Below are 8,947 nucleotides of genomic sequence, written 5' to 3'. Positions count from 1 at the left end.
TGGGCATTACAGCGGAGCGAATATGAATATGGGTGTGTGAACGCTTTGCATCAGATATTTGAATGCGTCGCAGGAGTGCAGTGGCTGGTGCAGACCTGCAGAGGGCGCCGCTTCACCTACAGTAACAAATAAACATGTTTACCGCTGTTTGCTTAAAGGGAAAGTTCACACAGAAATTAAAATTCAAGTTATTCTTATTAAAGGTGCAATATGTAATATTTTTGCAGTAAAATATCCAAAAACCACCAGGCCAGTGTTATATATTTTGTTCACTTGGGTACTTACAATATCCCAAATGTTTGCAACTATTTGTAAATCGTGAGAAAATTGCAGTTTTAACCAAGGCTCCGGGACGTGTGAGGAGTCGCCTGTCAATGGCGTCATACCCGCGTTACCCTCGGTTTCCGGTTTGTTTTGTAGAAACCATGGAAACACCAAAGACGCTTTAATATTTACATGTTTTAATAGACAAGGGAACAACTGTTTTGATATATTTATAGACAGAAAACTAATTATTGTTGTTATATAGCTCAACATGTTTAGTCTCATTGTTTAAATTTAATGTTCTTGATTTTTTGAGAGTACCATGCTTTACCATGCCTCAGAGGAAAACACTATTTTGTCAAGTAGCTAACATATAATCAGATGCAGCTTTATTTATAGTAACTAGGGCTGCACGATTTATCGCGATAAAATCGGACGCGATATGGCAAAGGTAATACAGCATTTTCTCCATCATACGATACGTTTTAAAATGAATTGCATGCTATTTATCAACACAAGCCATACAAAATAATAAAAAAAAGACGTCCAACTAAAAAGTTAAAATTATTAACTTTAGTCATAATTATGACTTTTTATCGAACTTATTAACTTTAGTCATAATTATGACTTTTTATCTCATAATTTTAGCTTTTTTATCTCATAATTATAGCTTAGTACGTCATAATTATGACGTTTTGTCCTCATTTCGAATTGTGTTTGAATTTTGATAGCACTTGTCAATGTCAAAATGATGGCCAATCAGATCAAAGAAGGCGGGGCTTACTATTCAACGCTTGCGTGGTAAGATATAAGTAGCTAAACATTTAATATTTGACAGCTGTTTTATGATGGACATGTTTAACGTCCCACGGGTACAACGGGGCTAAAGACACACCTCAATTAAAATTTGATTTATGATATTTGCTATGTGAATCTAACCAAGTCAGCAAATGGAACAGTCAAGCCAGCTATTCATTATCATGTTAATTATTGTGCCTTTTGCCCCAACAGCAGCGGTGCTTTTTACCCCAAATACCAAACCTTTACATATTCTTTCATTATTGAAAAACTGTTGCTTGAATTACCTTGAACAAAACTGAAAATCATTAAGAAGACCTTTGTCTGAAAATACAAACATTAATTTAATGGATTCTTATTTGCTACTTCAACAACATTTTAAAAAACATCAAACATTAGATCAAACTACCTCAGAATCAACTTTGTGTTGCTGCTCGCGATGGCATCGAGGATCAGACAAATTTGCACATGCATTTTGAAAAGCGGATATTTAGGAATGTGCTGCGGCAAGTTTTTGTGCCATCTAGTGGTTTAGAGGAAAATTAAATCAAAGGCACCTTTAGCCCTGTTGTACCCTAACATACAGAGATACAAAATACTCAACTTTTTAAATTTAATTTCGCCATTTTGAATTTAAAGTATGCTATCATTTAAATTATGTCATTCATAACTGAATGTGACAAGACAAGAAACTTTTTTTTACATTTGACATATTACACATACAAACCAGAGTGAATGTGTGCATATTTTTAAATACAATATTATTTCCAAAGAGTTTAAATGGATTACTTCACAATATAGGCAACACCTTTTACCATTTTAATTTGTTCTTTATTCCCTTAAAGCAAAGTCCCTTTTAGACGAGTCATTTCACTCGGTGGCCATCTTGGAAACACCTCTCGGGCATCCAAGTGCAGCTCCTATCTCTCTGACTGGGGAAACATCAAATTCTCCAAAGCTGTTTGCCAAGCTTTCGATTAAATTTCATATTTGAAATCACCAATGAAATCTGACAACAACTGTCTCATGAATTTTGTTTCTAAACGCTCAAATCATGACAAAAAAACTTTATTTTTCAGGCTGGATCAAGCTAATGCGCATGCGCAGTCCTAAATGCGCTTCTCTTGGGTCTCATTTCGGAGGCGCATGTCTAACTGTTTCTATAGGAACTGGAGCTTCTCATGGCCGCTGCAGTGACATGATTTTACCAATCGGCGATTGGCTCTTATTGTAACAGTGTTAACAATACTTCGCGGTGAGGTGGTGTGAGTGGAAGTCCTTTATAGTCCTGATAATGAGCAGCAGCTGGGTGTGGTGTGCTAGGCTGGATGTGGCAACAGGTGATTGGTGTGATGTGAACATGTGACTAACAGGGATGATTGTGGGAAGTGTAGTCCAGGAACTGACAGGAGCAAACGGTGATTGTGACATAACGCCGCCCTCCCGGAAGGCGCGTCCTCGCGGCGTAGATGACACCAATAGGGAGGGGGGATGGGTGCATTGGAGCTCTAGTAGTGGACAGGAACAGGTTCCAGGGCCGCCATGGCGGGTCAGGGGCTACGGGCAGCCATGGTGAGTCCGGAGTGTCAGAAGGCCACAGGGGATCAGGTGGCTTGGGTAACCTCGACAGGTCAGGTGACTTGAGCAACCACGGCAAGTCAGGTGGCTTGGGTAGCCACGGCAGGTCAGGTGGCTTGGGTAGCCACAGCAGGTCAGGTGGCTTGAGCAACCACGGCAGGTCAGGTGGCTTGAGCAACCACGGCAGGTCAGGTGGCTTGAGCAACCGCGGCAGGTCAGGTGGCTTGGGTAGCCACGGCAGGTCAGGTGGCTTGAGCAACCATGGCAGGTTAGGCGGCTTGGGCAGCCACAGCAATGAGTCCATAGATGACCATAGTGGGTAACAGTCCATAAATGGCCCTGACAGCAGTGGCTGGGCAGGGTCCCCACCCACCAGCTCCCCACCCCTAGGTATACTGCCCTCCCCAAAAAAGTTCTTGGGGAAATCAACAGGGGCCTTGGCGGGTTCATGGGCAAGGAGCTCGGGTGGCGCCGGCAGAGCAAGGCATTTGGGTGGCGCTGGCAGGACAAATTGCCTGGGCGGTGGAGGTAGGGCCGACCAAGGGTGCTCTGTGGCCATATCAGGGAGAGCAGGCAGCTTGGTGACGGCCTCCGTGGCCGTGTCAGGGAGAGCGGACAACTCTGGGACGGCAGCGGGCTCGAGCTGCTCCGGGACTGCAGCGGGCTTGGACTGCTCCGGGATGGCAGCGGGCTCGGGCTGGCAGACTGGACTATGGTCGACGGACCCTGAATACATCCTCGAAGTGCGCAAGACAATCAAGGCGTAGAAGGTGAAGACAGTCTTCTGGGCCATGGCTGGACTGACCGGAAAAGTGTGCGACTCTGGAGCGGACTCACTGGCTGGAGCAGATTCTGGAGCGGACTCACTGGCTGGAGCAGGCTCTGGGGCAGACTCACTGACTGGAGCTGACTCAACGGCAGGAGCGGCGCCTTTGTTCACTGACACTGCAGGGGCGGCCATCTTGTCCATCGCATACAGGGCGCTTGAGTGCATTGCGACCGGTGAATTTGAATGTGTTGCTACCAGCGAGCTCACGTGCGAAGCGTCCAGCGGGCTTGAGAGTGAAGCGTCCGGCTGGATTGAGTGTGACGCGGCCACCGGGCTTGAGAGCGTAGCGGCCACCGGGCTTGAGAGCGTAGCGGCCACCGGGCTTGAGAGCGAAGCGGCCACCGAGCTTGAGGGCGAAGTGTCCGGCTGATGCTTGGGAATGCCAGCCGCTCGCGCTGACATCAGCGGTGGGTCAACCACACTGGAACGTAATCCTTGCCGTTCTCTGATTGATCCAGAGACGTGACGTTGCTCTGGGCGATCAGCGGAGATATGATGGGGCGTTGTAGCATCCGCCATTTTATGTGCGCAGTCTGTAGCGGCCGCCATTATGTGGTTCAGCGTGGCGTCGCGTTCCTCCGCGACCCCCACAGTAAAAGTTGAACCAACTGTGAGCAGGGCAAAGTCCAGGAATTCCACGAATGACCCTCGGGGACCATTGGTGAGTACATAGTCCTTAAGTGGTTTGTTTAATCCATAAACAAAAAAGTCAATGAGGGCATAGTCTGGCAGATCAGACAGGTGAGCAATCTCCAGGAACTTTTGAATATGGGCATCGAGGGTACAGCTACCTTGATGTAGGTTGATGAGACACCATGCTGGGTCCATGCTGAGACTGGAAACGCTACAGGGTACAGGCGGTAGATCAAAAGGCAGGCGGATATCACTCACAGAACAGTATACGAGGCAAGGGTCTGGACAGGCAGCAACGGGTCAATAAACAGGAACAGACAAGGTGGAGAACAGACAGGCAAACAGGGAATACACGCTCAGAAATTGCAACAGTGTTAACAATACTTCGCGGTGAGGTGGTGTGAGTGGAAGTCCTTTATAGTCCTGATAATGAACAGCAGCTGGGTGTGGTGATCAGTGTGGTGTGCTACGGTGGATGTGGCAACAGGTGATTGGTGTGATGTGAACGTGTGACTGACAGGGAGGATTGTGGGAAGTGTAGTCCGGGAACTGACAGGAGCAAACGGTGATCGTGACACTTAGAAGGCGGGACTTATTCCACCATATTGCGCGTTTCACTTTCTCCCATTCAAAACAATACGAGTGACGGGTCTTGTGTTATTCTATAGTCTTTGCTTAAAGTCCCCGTGAACTGGAAGTTTCAAACGACTTTTCTCCAGTGTTGTGATGCATTTCTGAGTGAAACATCTCCATCTCTTAAACATTTAAACATTCTTGGAAACATTTGGGATAATGTAAGTACACAAGTCAACAAAATATATAACACTGTTCTAGTGGTTTATGGATATTTTAATCCAAAAATATTACATATTGTGCCTTAAAATCTCTTTGATCCTTTATTTAATTTCTTTAAACAGAAAAAAGGTCCCCCCATCGTTCAAGACATGGTCACGGCCTTGGCTCAACATGAGGGGGATATGTCATCCCTAACTCCATGGAGTGTCATTGCAGTGTCTTATTCCTGCCCCTTGTTATTCCATTCCTTTCCTTGTTATCGTTTCACCTGTTCATTATCAGTTAAATCCTTTACTCTCCTAATTAAGCCGGGCACACACTTAACGACTAGCTAAAACAGGGGTGTCCAACCCTGCTCCTGGAGAGCTACCATCCTGCAGATTTCCACACCTGAACCAGCTAAGCAAGGTGTTCAAGTTTGCTTGATGATTACAGACATGTGTGTTGGGCCAGGCTGGTCATTTCAAGCTCAACTGCCCGGTTCGTCCCATTTCAACCAATTCCAAAGCGGTGAGTTCCCTTACTCAACATAATTATTCATCCAACTGCCTTAAAATTCCCGTCCAACTCACTATTAACGAACAGAACATTACCAATCACACTCTTCTGGACTCTGAAGCTGCAGGGAACTTCATGTCTGACACTTTCATTAAAGAACACAACATCTCCGTTAGACGGAAAAACCCATTGGAGGAGGAAGGGTGGCACACATCACTGATGAGCTCAGGCTCCAAGTAGGAATTCTTCACCATGAAACCATCCGCTTCTATGTCATTCACTCACCTAACAACCCTATTATCCTTGGTCTGCCATGGCTTCGAACCCATAACCTGGAAGGATGGACAAATATTACAATGGGATGCCCTCTGCCATAAAAACTGTTTACAGCACGTCATTCCCTTGCCACTTCAAACTGCTGAGGTGCACAAATTCGACCCTGGGAAACTCAACATCCCTGCCAACTACGTTGATTTGGCCATGGCATTTAGCAAGCAAAAGTCTACTGAATTACCTCCTCATAGACCCGGAGACTGCGCTATTGACTTGTTACCAGGTACTACGCCTCCCAAAGGCAGAACTTTTCCCCTATCTCAGCCCGAGAAAGCATGAAAAGCATGAAAGCATACATCGAGGAGGAACTAGCCAAGGGTTTCATTCGGCCATCCACGTCACCAGCCTCAGCAGGCTTTTTCTTTGTCAAGAAGAAAGACGGAGGACTGAGACCTGTATCAACTACCGAGGTTTGAACAATATCACTGTCAAGTTTCGCTATCCCCTGCCACTGGTACTCGCTGCTCTCGAGCAGTTACGTCAGGCTGAATATTTCACCAAGCTTGATCTCCGCTGTGCATACAACCTCATTCGCATACGAGAGGGGGATGAATGGAAGACCGCATTCTCTACAACCACCGGCCACTATGAGACCCTTGTTATGCCGTTCAGGCTATCCAACAGTCCAGCAGTGTTCCAGTCTTACATTAATGATGTATTTAGAGATATGCTGAATTGCTGGGTCATAGTGTACATCGATGACATCCTCATATACTCCAATTCACTTGAAAAACCCATCCAACATGTCCGAGCCGTCTTACAGAGACTCATACAGCACCAACTATATGCAAAAGCCGAAAAGTGTGAATTCCATCAGACCTCTACTTCCTTCCTGGGGTATGTTATCAGCCGTGACGGTGTTGCCATGGACGACAGCAAGGAGAAAGCCATGCTTGAATGGCCAAAACCACGCACTCTAAAAGAACTGCAGAGATTCCTGGGCTTTGCTAACTTCTACATGCGGTTCATACAAAACTTCAGCAGTGTTGCAGCGCCTCTGACCTCCATGACTAGACCCCAAATGTCCCATCTACTCTGGTCCCCAGAAGCTGACAAAGCATTCAAAGAGCTAAAGGAACAATTCACGACTGCACCCATTCTCCGACACCCAGACCCGGAACGGCCTTTCATTGTGGAGGTGAACGCATCCAACACAGGCATCGGAGCCATTCTTTCTCAACGACAAGGTACCCCAGAGAAAATGTTCCCTTGCGCCTTCTACTCCAGAAAGTTATCAGCAGCAGAACGTAATCATGATGTGGGTGATTGTGAACTTCTAGCAATGAAATTTAGAATACCTTCGCTCTGCCAAGCGGCTAAATCCACGTCAGGCCAGATGGGCTATGTTCTTTACCTGTTTCCAGTTTAAAGTAACTTACAGACCCGGTTCCAAAAACACCAAGGCCGGCGCATTATCTCGGCAAACAGAACAGATCGAACAACCTAAGACTGAAGAACATATAATCCCTGACACCATTCTCCTTGCACCATTCCAAATGGGACATAATGACCAAAATAACTCAGGCCAACAAACAGTCCGCTCCACCAGCCAGATGCCCACCAAACCGTACCTTCGTGCCAGCCCATCTGAGAGACAAAATCCTACACCATGTTCACGACCTTCCCAGCTCCGGTCATCCAGGTATCACTGCCACTCACAATCTTCTTCAAAATCGATTCTGGTGGGATTCCATGCTCCACGACGTGACCCAATTCATCCACAACTGCACAGCCTGCCAAACATCCAAAACCTCTCATCAATCTCCTGCCGGTTTGCTTCAACCATTACCCATTCCACAACACCCCTGGTCACACATTGCAATTGACTTCATCACCGACCACCCAGTATCACAAGGCAACACTACCATCCTCACCGTCGTCGATCGCTTTTCCAAAGCCTGTCGCCTCATACTTCTCCCTAAACTTCCCACTGCATTTGAAACTGCTGAGTTGTTATGTAACTTTGTCTTCAGACTTTATGGATTACCTGATGACATCGTATCAGACAAAGGGCCACAATTCACCTCCCGGGTCTGGTCCACTTTCTTCAAGAATCTAAATGTCAATATCAGTCTCACTTCGGGCTGCCATCCAGAATCTAACAGTCAAACGGAACATCTAAACCAGGAACTCACACGATTTCTACGCACCTACTGTCAGCACAAGCAGTCTGAGTGGAGACGTTATTTGATGTGGGCTGAATACGCCCAGAATTCTCTGTGGAAACCTGCCACTGGTATCACACCATTCCAATGTGTCCTAGGTTACCAACCCCCAGGTTTGTAGGGCCTTTCCAAATTACTAAACAAATAACTCCTGTGTTTTTCCGTTTAAATTTGCCTGCTAATTATCGTGTTTCTCCCACTTTCCATGTTTCGTTGCTGAAACCCTCCGGGGGTCCGGGAGGGGAACCGGAGGGAGCCGAGGGCCGTCATACTCCACCATTGCTGATCGAAGGCGAGGAGGCCTATCAAGTTCGAGAACTGCTCGATTCCAGGTGTCGGGGTCGGAAGCTATAATATCTGGTCGACTGGGAGGGGTACGGACCGGAGGAGCGATCCTGGCTCGACGCGGATGATATCCTGGACCCTGCTCTCATGGAGGAATTCCATCGGATGCACCCAGAGAGACCGGCCCCTCGACCTTGTGGTAGACCCCGGAATCCGCCTCCTCGCATCTGGAGCTGCTCGCAGGGTGGGGGCTCTGTCATGAATGTGGCTCCCACGGTTCATCCTCCGGACCGCTGGAGGGAGCCATGACAAGAATATTGATTCACTACCATTCGGACTCCATTTCCCATAGGCCCTCATTCCTGGGACTGATTGCACACACACCTGCACTGCATCACACACACACTACTTAAGACACACACTTGCTACTTGCTACGGTGGTCATTTCTGAGCGTTATTCTGTGGACTGATATATCGTTGTTACCTGGACTGTTTATTACTCTTGACCCTTTGCCGCCTGCCCTGATCCTTGCCTGTACTCTGAACTGTGTTTGTTTGCCGCCTGTCCTGATCATTGCCTGTGACCCGACTCTGATTCTCTTCTGCCAGCCTCGACCTTTGCCTGTCCCTCTTTACGGTATTGCCTTGCCCTTGTCTGTACACTGCTGTGTTTTAATAAAGCTGCAAATGGATCCACTCTCTGCTGACCCCTCATTACAGACATAACCAACTGCGTTTATGTGAACTTTGTGCGTTTTTGACATAACCT

The sequence above is a fragment of the Chanodichthys erythropterus genome, chromosome 9, assembly GCF_024489055.1.
Source record: "Chanodichthys erythropterus isolate Z2021 chromosome 9, ASM2448905v1, whole genome shotgun sequence".
Taxonomy (NCBI): domain Eukaryota; kingdom Metazoa; phylum Chordata; class Actinopteri; order Cypriniformes; family Xenocyprididae; genus Chanodichthys; species Chanodichthys erythropterus.
Note: the sequence above shows the minus strand (reverse complement) of the source record.